The sequence below is a fragment of the Xiphophorus hellerii genome, chromosome 19 (genome assembly GCF_003331165.1).
Source record: "Xiphophorus hellerii strain 12219 chromosome 19, Xiphophorus_hellerii-4.1, whole genome shotgun sequence".
In the NCBI taxonomy this organism is placed as follows: Eukaryota; Metazoa; Chordata; class Actinopteri; order Cyprinodontiformes; family Poeciliidae; genus Xiphophorus; species Xiphophorus hellerii.
Window position 1 is genome coordinate 863,415 of NC_045690.1, and position 15,768 is coordinate 879,182.

At 47.0% G+C, this 15,768-nt stretch overlaps 1 pseudogene; it reads left to right on the plus strand.

Annotated features, from left to right (window-relative positions):
- LOC116709037 (nuclear receptor coactivator 4-like) overlaps positions 1 to 2,453 on the plus strand; it is a 2,860-nt pseudogene extending 407 nt beyond the window's left edge.
- Positions 2,454 to 15,768: the final 13,315 nt, after the last annotated feature.

Below are 15,768 nucleotides of genomic sequence, written 5' to 3' on the forward strand. Positions count from 1 at the left end.
TCCTGCAGCTCAGAGGTCAGTTTGAGGTCATCGCCCATCAGCTGCAGAACTCCAACAACAACAACGACCTGAGCAACCAGCTGACCAGCTGCATGGAGAAGTAGGAACACACACACACACACACACACACACACAGCCGCCTGATTGTCCTCTGAGCCTCTGATGAACGGAGGTGCGTTTGTTTTCTCCTCCTGGCTGTGCAGGTTGGCCTCTCTGAGCCTGGCCCCTGAGGAAACCCCTGAGATGCGTTTCCATGCCGACTCCCGCTCCCTGAGACAGGCCATCACCTCGTTCGGCAGCATCGCCGCCCAGGTAACACGACGGTCTGTCATGTGATCTGTGGACGAGTTCTGTTCTGATCCAGCTTGTTTGGTGCGCAGGCGGAGGAGGAGGGCGTGGCCTCTCGGAGCACCGCCCCTCAGAGAACCCAGGTACAGAGCTGCTCATTGGAGCCAGACAGCAGGTGAGTTTGGGTCATAACTGGACTGGGTTCTGGTCCTGGTTCTGGTCTGACTGGTTCTGGTTCTGTTTGCAGCAGCTGGAGGCGGCGGCTCTGGGTGATTGGCTGCTGGGAAACGTCCAGCTAGCAGCAGCTCTCTGATTGGTTACCAGGCCAGTAAGAACCCTCAGGATTGGCTGCTGAAGCAGAAGGAAACCAAGGTGAGCAGAACCTGGTGGTTCTAGTGGACCACACAATCAGCAGACTCCTGGTCTATAAAAACCTGTACTTTGGGTTCTGTTTGGTTCTGTTGGGCGGAGCCTGACCCAGTCTGGTTCTGTTTGGCAGACTTCCTGTCCCATCCCGGCCTCCATGGACTTCCTGAAGGCCTGTGGGCACAGCTAAGGGACCTGGAGGCATGGCTCCTGAATGACCAGAACCAGGACCAGAAACCAGGACCAGGACCAGGGGGGCAGGGAGCGGGCCAGCAGTAGCTGCAGCTCCTCCTTCTCCATTGAGAAGATCGATGAGTCGGAGTTGAGCGAGGAGGAGCTGAGCGACTGGCTGGTGACCCCGCCCACCGTTGCCATGGCAATGAGTGACGGCGAGCAATGGCGGCGTGTCCTGAGGCCCTTCCAGGAGGACTGGACCTCCGGCGACTGGCTGGCCGGCCGCGGCGCCGCCGACTGCTCCTCCTGCCGCCAGACCGGCCGCACTATGGAGATCGAGAACCTGGGCCAGCTGCGGTGCCTGAAGGCTCTGCCCAGCCCCGGCTCTGGCCCCGCCCCCAACCTGGAGCTCTGGCTGCAGCAGGTGGCGCCACTGAGGCAGACCTGCAGGGCCAACGAGACGTGCTCCTCCTACGGCGACTGCGTCTGCGAGGAGAACTGTGGGAAGGAGGCGCTGAGCCGCTGGCTGCTACAGCAGGAGGGCCGGGACAAGAACGGCGTACCTGTGGACAAAAATGCCCCGCCCACCGCCACACCTGCCGTCAAGAATGCCCCACCCACCGGCTTCCACAGGCAGCAGGAGCAGAAGGTATCAGCCAATCAGGTGAGAGCTGCTGTCGGCCGTGGATGGAGGCGTTAATGCTTCTCTGCTGCAGGTTCAGGCCATCCTGGAGGCCTGGCTCCACCCAGGAGCAGCCGAGGAGAACCTGAGGAGGAGCCACGCCTCCCAGAACCAGACCTGCTCCCCGTTCCAGCGCCCCCTCCAGGCCGACCTGTGGGTGCTGCCAGGATCGGCCTCCAGAGGAGCAGCAGGAGGCGCGGCCGAGGAGGAGGAGGAGGACAAGTGGCTGCTGAAGAAGAGGAGCCAGGCTCAGGTAGGATAGACCGGCTCACACTGGTTTAGACTGGTTTGAAACCAGTTTCGTCCAGCCTGGTAAATTGTACTTCCTGTTTCCTGTCCAGGAGCGTTCTGGCTCTTCCTGCCGTCTGTGAGCTTTTCTCCTGCATGAAGATGGGCGGAGACAAAGAAAACTGGCTGCACAGCGCTGCTGTCCAGGTGAGTTACCTGCTGCTGATCGGAGCGCCTGATTGGCTCGCCTCTAACAGCCACTTCCTGTTTGCCTCCAGATGTGACCTCATGGTAATGAAGAGGATATTTCTTCTTCTTTCTTCTTTCTCTTCTGGAAGTCACTTTATCGCTGATGATGAGCGCACAACGCCATCGATCACATGACCGCCTTCTTCCTGTGACATCACCGCCCACCGCCCTCCTCCAATCAGCAGACTGAACCGGAGCTGAAACTTGCCACTTTACTTGATATTGATCAGTGATGTCATCAGTCACTGTAGCCAATCGCTGAATGTTTGAGCTTGTAGCCAGTGCAGGGGGGCGGGCTTTACTTTTAGGTTTAATTTGAATCTTTTATCGTTTTCTCTGCTGACCTCACAGCTGCTGGGAGGAACTCAGTTTCCAGCATGCTCAGTGAGTCACGCAGCACTGATTGGTGCTTTTACTGTTTGATGTCATTTATTTTCTGCAGTAATAAAAAATGCTGACATCATCATTGTGTGTGTGGCGTCATTATGAAGGGCAGCCAATTACCATCCTGCATGTCAAATCTGATTGGATGAGAGGAAGGCCATAAGACTTCTGATTGGTTGGTTCCTAACCCTTCCTGGTGCTGTGGGTCAGACAGAACCATCTGGGTTTCCTTCCACATAAAACCAGCCAGCAAATCAACTGGACCTTTTTCTGGCTGGTTCTGTTTCAGAGTTCTGGACATGAATTGGACCTGTAATGTATCCAGATGGTTCTGCTGTGTGACCTGGTTCTGGATGATCAGAATGAAACCAGAACTCTTGAAGGTCCTCATGAGCGCCAACCATGATGAGCTCTGGAGGTTCTGGAGGCCCGGTTCAGGTTCTGGCCCGGCTCCACCCTGCTAGTGATAAACGTCCTGTTTAGTGGCCGCTCTGGCCACGCCCACCAGCAGGACGCTGCTGATAAACCATGTGATGATGTCACTGTGATGTCATCAGAGGATCACTGGGGTCTCCCAGCCACAGCAGCAGGGCCTTCCGTCTGACTCGGAGCTTCCTGTCAGCAGGCGGCTCACCTGTTGCCCCTCTCACCCAAGTACACCTGGGGAAGAGGAGGAGCCTGGGATGCTCTGGGCTTTTATTGTGGAATTTCCCCTTTCTGCAGCTGCTTCCTGTTTGCGAAGTTGGTTCATTTCTCAGCGGGACAGACGGCTCCCCCTGCTGGCCGCTAAGAGCCATTGCAGCGGCCTGACCCAGAAGCGGTTACCATGGTGACACCACAGGTCCAGTACAACAGGGCCGTTTCTCAATACTCAAGTACCCCAGAAGGTTCTTGTGTTCTTGGCAGTGTTGTATAAAGTACTGAAATCTCAGAGTCAAGTAAAAGTATAAGTACCTCTCCAAAATATGACTTTGGTAAAAGTCCAAGTCACTGACTGAAATGTTACTTGAGTTAAAGTCTTAAAGTATCTGAAACTTCTTGTACTTAAGTATGGAAATTACTGTAAAAATGGATAAACTCAAGTAATGTAATGAAAAGTACAAGTAAAAAGTAAAACAAGGCAAATGCAGTTTGAATGACATTTTTTATATTTTGGTAAACTTGTCAAATACACTTAAAATAATGTACCCAACCAAGTGCAGGCAAAATTAAACCTGCTAATAGATATACCTGCAGGCATCATTTAGTTAAGAAAATGAGGTGCTTTACCTATAGCACAAGGTTAACTTAACCTGCTTTACAACTGAACCAGCTTCTTAGTAAACCCTCCAGGACAGAAAATACAAAGTTTTTGTAAACCTTAAGTTTTCCCTTCAAGTAAGGTCAGTGCTGAAAATGAGAAAAATAAATAGTACAGAAAATGCGGCCAACATGAAGAAAAAGAGCTGTTAGGATTACTCTACTTCACAAATCAGTGAATCAGTCAATGCTACAGTCAGTAGGTGGTGCACACAACTGGTCATTATGCAAAAGAAAAAATGAATTGGGAGGGAAATGCAGCTTATTGGCATCTGTAAACCTGGTTTTGAACTTGCATGCCTTTCCTATATTCTTTAAATTTAGTCTAAATTGCTATCGCTATGGCTTCTATCCCCCTTGAACAGAGGAGTCTAGGTAGCCTGCTACAGTCAACATTAGGCCTAAGCTAAATACACCACGTATGGAACTGAAACAATGCCAAACAAAGTTCATTTATGGTCAAGATTTCACAATACAGTAGTGTCTAGTGACCAAGCTATAGTTACTGAAACAGGAGGATTATAACCATTTCATAAGACGTTACCTCGATGTGTTTCTTCAAGTTGGACGGGGAGTTTTTGTAAGATAGAATTTCCACATCTTCGGGCAGGAATAACATAAACTGCATGCGGTACGACGAATCTTTAACACCCACGAAAGAGTGTATTGTGTTTAAATAAGGCCATGGGCTCTCATCACCAGCTGGTGGTTCCCCTGGAGCCGTGTCCGACGTAGTTGCAGTCGTTGTGGTCTCCGTCTCCTCCTCCATGTGGCTGCTGCTGATTGCCAGACTTGCTTTGTGTTTAATGGGAGAAGCGAAACAGGTGTATCCTATTGGAGGTGATGAACAAGCCCAGGCAAGCAGGCTACCGACTTTGTTCGGTAGCCTACTTGCTACTTGCTAATCAGTAGGTGGGGTCAAAACACTTGCGTTTCTCTCTCTCGCTTTTTTGTAACGAGTAACTAAACCACACATTGAAAATGTATCGGAGTAAAAGTACGCAATTAAGTTCGGAAATATAGTGAAGTAAAAGTGAAAGTTATCAAAAATTTTCATACTCGAGGAAAGTATGAAGTACTCCAAAATATACTTAAGTAAAGTAGTGAAGTATTTTTACTTTGTTACTATACAACACTGGTTCTTGGTGTTATGACTCCGTCAAGCCGAAGAGTAATAAACAACCAGAATAAAGTTAATTCATATTTATTGTTACATAAATAAGAGAGTTTCTCGTTAACTTTATCCATTCGTTGTCAATCCGTTAATGTTCAACCCGAATTTAAAAACCACTTCAGGCGGACAAACCCGCATAAACCACTGCAATGTTCACTGCAGACTGAAGATTCACTGGATTCACTGCAGAATGATCACATGCCATCCAAACTGGAGATCACATCAAACAGGATCGGCTCTCAGATATTTTAGATTAACAACCACATGAAATGTGAGAGGGGCCAAAGGGGTCGGGTGCAGTGTGGGATGGGTGGCGGCAGAGGGAGGGGACCCTGGCGGTCCGATCCTCGGTTGCAGAAGCTGGCTCTTGGGACGTGGAATGTCACCTCTCTGGTGGGGAAGGAGCCGGAGCTAGTGTGTGAGGTTGAGAGGTTCCGGCTAGAAATAGTCGGTCTCACCTCAACGCATGGCTCTGGTTCTGGAACCAGCCTCCTTGAGAGGGGCTGGACATACTTCCACTCTGGAGTTGCCCAAGGTGAGAGGCGTCGGGCAGGAGTGGGCATACTTGTTGCTCCCCATCTCGGCGCCTGTACGTTGGGGTTTACTCCGGTGAACGAGAGGGTAGCCTCCCTCCGCCTACGGGTGGAGGGACGGGTCCTGACTGTAGTTTGTGCTTACGGGCCGAACGACAGTTCAGATTACCCACCCTTTTTAGAGTCCTTAGAGGGGGTACTGGAGAGTGCTCCTCCTGGGGACTCCCTTGTTCTGCTGGGGGACTTCAACGCTCACGTGGGCAATAACAGTGAGACCTGGAGGGGCGTGGTTGGGAGGAACGGCCCCCCGATCTGAACTCGAGCGGTGTTCTGTTGTTGGACTTCTGTGCTCATCATGGATTGTCCATAACGAACACCATGTTCAAGCATAAGGGTGTCCATATGCGCACTTGGCACCAGGACACCCTAGGTAGCAGTTCGATGATCGACTTTGTCATTGTTTCATCGGATCTGCGGCCGTATGTCTTGGACACTCGGGTGAAGAGAGGTGCGGAGCTGTCCACTGACCACTACCTGGTGGTGAGTTGGCTCCGGTGGTGGGGGAGGAAGCCGGTCAGACCTGGCGGCCCAAACGTGTTGTGAGGGTCTGCTGGGATCGTCTGGCGGAATCCCCTGTGAGACGGAGCTTTAACTCCCATCTCCGGCAAAACTTCGAACACGTCCTGGGGGACGTGGGGGTCATGGAGTCTGAGTGGACCGTGTTCCGTGCCTCCATTGTCGAGGCGGCCGATCGGAGCTGTGGCCGCAAGGTTGTTGGTGCCTGTCGCGGTGGCAACCCTCGAACCCGTTGGTGGACACCTTCGGTGAGGGTTGCCGTCAGGCTGAAGAAGGAGTCCTATCGGGGCCTTTTTGGCCTGTGGGACTCCGGAAGCAGCTGATGGGTACCGGCGGGCGAAGCGGCATGTGGCTCGGGTGGTTGCTGAGGCAAAAACTCGGGCGTGGGAGGAGTTTGGAGAGGCCATGGAGAAAGACTTCCGTACGGCTTCGAGGCGATTCTGGTCCACCATCCGGCGTCTCGGGGGGGGAAGCAGTACAGCACCAACACTGTTTATAGTGGGGATGGTGTGCTGCTGACCTCTACTCGGGATGTTGTGGGCCGGTGGGCAGAGTACTTCGAAGACCTCCTCAATCCCACCAACATGCCTTCCACTGAGGAAGCGGAGCCTGGGGACTCTGGGTTGGGCTCTCCAATCTCTGGGGACGAGGTCGCCGAGGTAGTTAAAAAGCTCCTTGGTGGCAAGGCCCCAGGGGTGGATGAGATCCGCCCGGAGTTCCTTAAGGCTCTGGATGTTGTATGGTTGTGTTGGCTGACGCGACTCTGCAATATTGCATGGACATCGGGGGCAGTTCCCCTGGATTGGCAGACCGGGGTGGTGGTCCCCCTGTTCAAAAAGGGGGACCGGAGGGTGTGCTCTAATTATAGAGGGGTCACACTTTTAAGCCTCCCTGGCAAGGTCTATTCAGGGGTCCTGGAGAGGAGGGTCCGTCGGATAGTCGAGCCTCGGATTCAGGAAGAGCAGTTTGGTTCTGGTTCTGGTCGTGGAACACTGGACCAGCTCTACACCCTCAGCAGGGTCCTGGAGGGTGCGTGGGAGTTCGCCCAACCAGTCTACATGTGTTTTGTGGACTTGGAGAAGGCGTTCGACCGTGTCCCTCGGGGAGCCCTGTGGGGGGTTGTGAGGGATTTACCTCCCCTCAACAGGTGTTGTTGTTTTTTTGTGCTTCCTGTATTGTTGCTTTATTTAATATTTTGTTTTGATCATCCTCTCTTTCCTTTGAGGTCATGTGTTGCCATGGAGGCGCGCCCATGAGCAGTGATGCCTAGGACCTGGTGTTTCCAATTTACCTTACTGGGAAGGTCCATTGTTTGAGAAGGAGGAGAGATGTTTGTTTTATTTTTTGTTTTGTCCCAGCTTATTTTTGTTTTTGTTAAATTGTTAGTTGTAATTCTGTAAATATTTGTTTAGGAATATTGTTTAGCACAAATGTTTGTTCTTTCGTTTACCTGGAAATGTAATTGTTGTCTCCGCCCCTTAATTAGTCCTGGCCATGCTTTAAAAGCCAGGTGGTTTGAATCAGAGGGGTGGCTCCCTCTTGTTTGGAATGTTTGTCAGTGTGAAAATGGTAGTGTAATGTGCAAAGAACTGATAAAGAAAAGATTTAGAGCTCTATAATGGCTGGACTTGTCTGATTTTGGATCGCAAACCAACAGGGGTTCTCCGGGAGTATGGGGTACCGGGCCCTTTGATACGGGCTGTCAGGTCCCTGTATGACCGGTGTCAGAGTCTGGTCCGCATTGCCGGCAGTAAGTCGGGCTCGTTTCCGGTGAGAGTTGGACTCCGCCAGGGCTGCCCTTTGTCACCGATTCTGTTCATCACTTTCATGGACAGAATCTCTAGACCAGCCAAGGTGTTGAGGGGATCCGATTTGGTGGCCTTAGGATCTCATCTCTGCTTTTTGCAGATGATGTGGTCCTACTGGCCTCATCAGGTCATGATCTGCAGCTCTCGCTGGAGCCTTCTCCGGGTCAGGGGGGGGTGTCCTGCCCCAGGTGGAGGAGTTCAAGTATCTCGGGATCTTGTTCACGAATGGGGGAAGAAGGGAGCGGGAGATCAACAGCCGGATTGGCGCAGCGTCTCCGTCAAGCGGGCGCTGTACCGGTCCGTCGTGGTGAAAAGAGAGCTGAGCCATAAAGCGAAGCTCTCGATTTACCGGTCGATCTACGTTCCCACCCTCATCTATGGTCATGAGCTTTGGGTCATGACCGAAAGAACGAGATCGCGGATACAAGCGGCCGAAATGGGTTTCCTTCGTAGGGTGTCTTTGCTCTCCCTTAGAGATAGGGTGAGAAGCTCAGTCATCCGGGAGGGACTCAGAGTAGAGCCGCTGCTCCTTCACATCGAGAGGAGCCAGTTGAGGCTCGGGCATCTGGTCAGGATGCCTCCTGGACGCCTCCCTGGTGAGGTGTTCCGGGCACGTCCCACCGGGAGGAGGCCCCGGGGAAGACCCAGGACACGCTGGAGGGACTATGTCTCTCGGCTGGCCTGGGAACGCCTCGGGATTCCCCCGGAAGAGCTGGAAGAAGTGGCCAGGGAGAGGGAAGTCTGGGCCTCCCTTCTGAAGCTGCTACCCCCGCGACCCGACCCCGGATAAGCGGAAGAAAATGGATGGATGGATGGATGGATGGACAAGGTGTTGTGCCACTCTGAGCGTTTCGGCTCTGCTAAATAAAAAACGGACTCAAAGACCGACTGACCATCAGAGCAGGAGTTTAAATCGGCTCACCGGCCTCCGCTGTGATTAATAATCACTAAATAAACATCCAGCCTGAAAACCTGATGTCGTAACGGACCGAACGTTGTGTTTTCAACCCAATCTCTGCTCGCCTTGCGGTTGCCACGGCAACAAAGAGAGCGAAAAGGTCGTCGTGGTTTAGAGCGGATCACCTGTTCAGGTGGTTCCGTTTACCTGTGGCCGTTCAGCCGCGTTCAGAGTTTCTGAACGTTCAATAAACCACAAACTTGGACTAATGACCTGGTTCCTTTGTGAGTTTACGCCTCAACAAACATCAAACAGGACAAATTTATTTCATTTAGTATTTAACAAACAAATGGCTCCTACCGCAATAATTATATGAAATTAATATCATTAATATGAATTGTTGGATATTAAAAACCAGCTTGCTGCTCTCTGGCGTTGAGCTCAGAGTCTGAGAGGATTTTCCTCCATCAAACGTCAGATTAATTTTCGCCTCTTATTTAGTGGAAATATTGATGTTGGTGAGACTTTCTCCAAAATGATAACCTTTCTAGCTCCGCTGCTGAAAATGAGGAGCAACATTCACAAATGACATTGAAATCAAATCCAGTTCAACATCTGAGCTGATTCCTCTGGATCCTGTTGGAGGAAAATATCTAAACTTCACAAGATGTGCTTTAACCTAACAGAGCTCTGTGGTTCCTGCTGGCAGTCTGAAGTTTCTCATATTGAGGTCAAAGTTCAGATCTGCCATAACTGACTGACAGCTGCTGCCTCAGGTTTGTAACCAGTTTCTCCAGACATCCAATCTTATTATTGTTGTAGGTTCTGTTTTTTCCTCTCTCTTTTAACTGCTTACACCAGCGGAGCCCAAAGTGGCCCCTGAGGGCCGGCATCCTGCAGGTTCTAGTCTCTCCCTGGTTTAACTCACCTGCATCCAATGATGGATCATTAGAGGCCTAAGAAGAACATGGATCTGCTGAAAATGTTTTTGGTACCAGTGAGAAAATAAAACATGCAGGATGCTGGGCCTCAGAGACCCACTTTGGGCTTACACGCACACGCTGCAGCTTACATAACCATGTTTATGTGCGTCTGCCGACAGTCACACATAAACAGACTGAAGCTGATTAACTGGCCTTTAGGGAGGGAACAGACTGCAGAGAAAAATAAAAGCTAAACTCTACAGTCTTTGCCTCACCTGGTTCCATCCATCAGGTGAGCTCAGAGGCCCGGCGCTGGACGGTGAATGTAACTGGTTCTGATCCGTTTGTATGCCTGGTAACATTAGATCATCTTACGGCAATAAAGCTTGTTTTTATAACCAAATCTCATCATTTCTGAAGGTAATTTTCTCTGCCTGTCTGCATATATTGTCCACTTCATGTTGCAGGATATGGAGAGCCATTTCAGCCAAAATTAAATAAATAAATAGGGAAACTACATAAATGAGTAACTGGTATCTTTATTCCCATTTCTATTTATTCATTTATTTATTCCTGGATTTATTTCTGCCTGTCCGGTCCATGTATTTTCAGGCAGTTCGTTTTTTCGTTTGAAATGAAAAATGAAAAAACAAAAACTCGTTTTTCGTTTATCAAACCTAAATTGAAAACCGGATAGCGGCTCGGCTCGTTATCCGATTTCCCATTTAGTGCACCAAACGAAAATGGAAAAAACGTATAACGAGCGCTGAATTTCGATTTTCATGATTTCATTTTTGACAAGCGGTCTGACCTGGAAGTTCTCTCTGTCCCGCACATTGTGTAGAGACCCGTTTTTCTAAGCTCCTCCAAAGCGGCATGCAATTAATTTGATCATGATACCTTCACACAAAAAGCCTTATGCTCTGACTTTGTTGTGAATATGAAGCTAATGGCTTCTAAATGCAGCTTCTGATTCAGTAAATGGCTAAAGGGTGGACATTAGGGATAATAAATGCAGCAACAGGTTTTTGAATCAGTATCTATAAATATTATGTACCCAGGAAGAACAAAAAGCACAGTTCTCTTACAAAATTTAAATTAATCTATGATAGTCAAAATTAGGACAAATTATTTGAAATTCCCAATTCCTCCTAAATATAAAGAATTACATTTTAAAATAATAAATAACATTTATCCTTCAAATGAGTTCTTAAGAGAGAGATTTAAGTTTAATGTTGAGAATTGTGTTTTTTGTAAAACTCAATTGGAAACAACTAAACATTTGTTTTACGAATGTAAAGAAATATTAAACTTATGGGATCAACTTCGAAACTTTCTGTCTTCTAAAACAATAAATGTGGATTTTATTTCCTTACATTAAATTTGGTTTATCTATCAAAGAAAAAACTTTGAATTTTTAGTCAATGTTCTAATGATTATAACCAAATATTATATCCATAAATGTTGCTATGCAAAATGCTGCCTCTCATTCTCTGCTCTAAAAAATGATCTTTCCTTGTTTAAAAGATTTCTGAGAAAAATGCAGAATTTAAACGCAATTAAAATGTTTGAGTTAATGGAGGAATTTCAGTTAGTAGTCCCCTCTGATTAAGTTATTTGATCTTATTTTATTATTATTATTTTATTTTATTTATTTATTATTTTAATACTTTGTTTTAGCCTTGCATCTAATTGGTTTTGTCAACAGCAGGAGTTGTGATATTAGTTTTTTTTGTAATGTCTGTTATTGACGTGTTGTTTGAGATTGTTATTGTTATTCTTATATATTCAATTTTTAAAAATGGCTACAGGGCTAGTTCACCCAATTGTTCACAACCTTCAATCTGCTCTGGTTTTTTTTTTTTTTTTTTTAAAAACGTTTTTCCTTTATGAATAGTATTTGCATACAAATTATAAATCGTTATCCCCCCTCTCATGGGCCCACCACCTGTGAGAGGGGCCAAAGGTGGTCGGGTGCAGTGTGTGATGGGTGGCGGCCCTGGCGGTCCGATCCTCGGCTGCAGAAGCTCGTGGGACGTGGAATGTCACCTCACTGGTGGGGAAGGAGCCGGAGCTAGTGTGTGAGGTTGACAGTCGGCCTCACCTCGACGCATGGCTCTGGTTCTGGAACCAGTCTCCTTAGGAGGGGCTGGACATACTGCCACTCTGGAGTTGCCCACGGTGAGAGGCGTCGGGCAGGAGTGGGCATACTTGTTGCCCCCCATCTGGGCGCCTGTACCTTGGAGTTTACCCCGGTGAAAGAGAGGGTAGCCTCCCTCCGCCTACGGGTCGGGACGGGTTCTGACTGTCTCTGTGGTGAACTCAACCGCTTGACTCGGATCTCAGAACGGCGCCGGAATTCCCATCATAAATGGAAACCTCGCGATATCTCCATTGTCCACGAAGGCTCTGTAACGTCACAAACACAAACATCGGTGGATGTGATCGGTACCGGGCCAGTTTAGAGTCCGCCACACGTCCACAGACACCAGAACTAGGAACTGTCCGAACCCCGGGACCCGGAGCTGCGTGAGGATGTCTGCCGGGGACCGGGAGCCGGAGCACGGAGCCATGGGGAGGGTTCGACGACCAGCTCATCCAGGTGGGTCAAACAGGTGCCGCCGGAGCTAACCTGGGGGTAACTAGCAGCTAGCTAACCGGGAGACTAACTAACTGTAGCTAGCAGTCCGCCCAGCAGATAACCAAACTGTCTGAGCTAACGTTAGCTTCCGCTGACTGAACCAAGAGACCCGGTGATCTGCTAACCTACTAACTGGAGGAACGGGTCTGACCGGATCAGGAGCTTCTGATCGGGTATTGCCATCGGGTTCTGGTTCTGATCACAGGTTCGAACACTGACCCGGTGTTATGGATTAACTGGTGGCTAAATTAACTGGTTGAAACCTATTCGCACCGCAGATGTTTCTAAATTGTAGGTGGCTGTGTTGATGCCTGCTGAAAAATGCTACTTGTGTGACAAAACCGTTTGCAAAACTTTACTATAAATTCCATTTGACGCAAATATGTTTAATGTTACATGTGAAAATTATATTTCAAAACAAGTTTCTACAGAGCAGCGTTCAGTTCGCCTCGAAAACACCGCATTGGAGCAAAACCAGTTCAATGGGTAACACGACAATCCCATTCACATTCAGCTTCACCAGAATAAATTAATTTTATCTCATGAACAGCCACAATGTAAATCTAAATGTATAGTTTCTGCATGTTGTAACCAGCACTGATCAGAAAAACATTGGAACTGACTCTAAAGTTCCTGTAATGTGATTTATTAACACTTCTAGCCTAGTGAGTGTTTCTGGCTCAGATCCTGCAATGCAGCCTCACTGTTTCTGAACTTAATTCATTTTTTAGCGACACTACACACAGTAAGTGTTGCTAAACAATGAGGTTGGTTTCATCATATTTAATAAAGTTTAAATCACATACCTGATGGTGTTGCTTGTGGTGTTTACGTGTCCAAATACAGAGGAAAATCAAGTAATAAGTTATACTGCAATAAAATCTCATCTAAATGATATCAGGTTAACAGCCAATGTTGTAGCTGGTGGTGATATCCAAATGGACAAAACAAAATTATAATAATGCCATATCTACAGTATTTGTCTGTGTTCTCTACTGGGAAACAGTTTGCAGGCTGGTGACGAGGTGAAATAAACTTAAAAATAAAACGAGCCGCATTAAGATTTGGATTAACTAACGGGGTCCTCAACGCAGATGTTTGTAAAACCACAAATTAGGTGGCTGTGTCGTTTCCTGATCAAAACGCGACAAACGTAAATAAACGGATTAGAAAATGTCTCTTTCTCTATGATCTCTTCAAAACATAATAATTCCTTGTATATAAGATAAGATAAGATTTATTGTCATTGTCATCAACAGATTACAACGAGATTGAGATTTGCTCGACTCGAGTTAAGATGCAGGTTATGTGTATATACATAATATACAAAGATAAAGAAACAAATAGTACAAAATGAGAAATAAATAGACATCAGAAGATGGTTGCAGCGCCTGGAGGTGTCGCAACAGAATTTACATTTTTAACAAAGTGGTGTCAAGAGCAGAAGTTCTTATGCCTTTGAATTTAGTGAAGGAATATTGAAGAATATATTGAAATATCATCAAAATATACCAGACTGCAGGAGGAGACTGTGCTAAGCAGTCAGAATTTGTACTATCGCCCAGCATTGTTGGAGTACTGACGATTATTTTACATTTTCTCAGTCTTATATTGACTGACATGCTCTGCAAACATGTCAATATATGTAAACAGTTATGATATTATGCAAACTAATTCCTTGCTCATTTAATGGAAGCCACATTATTTTGTTTGCACTTTAAGACTTCTCTGGGCTGCAGAAGCAAAGCTGTGCAACTTGGTAATCTGACAATATTCTTACAGTTAAAAGTTTGTCTGGCAAACCTGTTAAACGATTTTACCTCCAAAACGATGACAGCAAGTAAATATTATTTATTTAGACAATCAAATAAACTGGTCCAAAACGTGAATCAGATGATAGTGCTAACTAAACTCGTACCAGCGACCGCTGAGCTCTGAGAGCCGTTTTAACCACTAAACTATGACGACAGTAATAATAATAATCCAACCTGTTATTGATTCTGATCTAACGGACACTCTGCGCTGTAAGAAGCAAACCTGGATTAACTGGTGACACTTTCAGAATCTCAGTTTGAGTGAAGATTTGAACCCGTTTCTGATGTAAAAGTACACTGCCTGGCCAAAAAAAAGTCGCCACCTGGATTTAACTAAGCAAATAGGTACAAGCCTCCTATTGGATAAGTACTGCATAGGAGATTATCTTTCAGCTGGCAACAAGTTATTTAACCCCAGCTGATGCAATGAGTAACTCCTCATTTCTTAAACAACCATGGCAAAAGACACATCCTGTGGTCGTGGAAAAGACGATAGTCTGTTTAAGAAGGGTCAAATCATTGGCATGCATCAAGCAGAGAAAACATCTAAGGAGATTGCAGAAACTACTAGAATTGGGTTAAGAACTGTCCAACGCATCATTAAAAACTGGAAGGATGGTGGGGAACCATCGTCTTCCAGGAAGAAATGTGGTCGGAAAAAAATCCTGAATGATCGTGATCGGCGATTACTTAAACGTTTGGTCAAATCAAATCGAAGAAAAACAACAGCAGAACTCAGGAGTATGTTTAATTGTGAACGCAAAAGCATTTCCACACGCACAATGCGAAGGGAACTCAAGGGGTTGGGATTGAACAGCTGTGTAGCCGTAAGAAAACCTCTAATCAGTAAGGCTAACCAGAAAAAAAGGCTTCAGTTTGCTAGGGAGCATAAAGATTGGACTCTGGAGGAATGGAAGAGGGTCATGTGGTCTGATGAGTCCAGATTTACCCTGTTCCAGAGTGATGGGCGCATCAGGGTAAGAAGAGAGGCAGGTGAAGTGATGCACCCATCATGCCTAGTGCCTACTGTACAAGCCTGTGGGGGCAGTGCTATGATCTGGGGTTGCTGCAGTTGGTCAGGTCTAGGTTCAGCAACATGTGTGCCCAAAGAATGAGGTCAGCTGACTACCTGAATATACTGAATGACCAGGTTATTCCATCAATGGATTTTGTCTTCCCAAATGGAACGGGCATATTCCAAGATGACAATGCCAGGATTCATGGGGCTCACATTGTGAAAGAGTGGTTCAGGGAGCATGAGACATCTTTTCACACATGGATTGGCCACCACAGAGTCCAGACCTTAACCCCATTGAGAATCTTTGGGATGTGCTGGAGAAGGCTTTGCGCAGTGGTCAGACTCTCCCATCATCAATACAAGATCTTGGTGAAAGATTAATGCAACACTGGATGGAAATAAATCTTGTGACACTGCAGAAGCTTATTGAAACAATGCCACAGCGAATGAGGCTGTAATCAAAGCTAAAGGTGGTCCAACAAAATATTAGAGAGTGTGACCATTTTTTGGTGGCGACTTGTTTTTTGGCCAGGCAGTGTATAAAAGACAATAGTTTTTTGTCTCTTATGGTTGAATTTTAGAGTCACTTGATGAAAAGAATAAAGATGTTTAATTAAATTACGAGAAAAAATATCAACAACAAAGAAGAAATGACACTGCCACATAGATCTGCCATGTCTTCTGTAAATGAACTAGGAAATAAACTATAACAT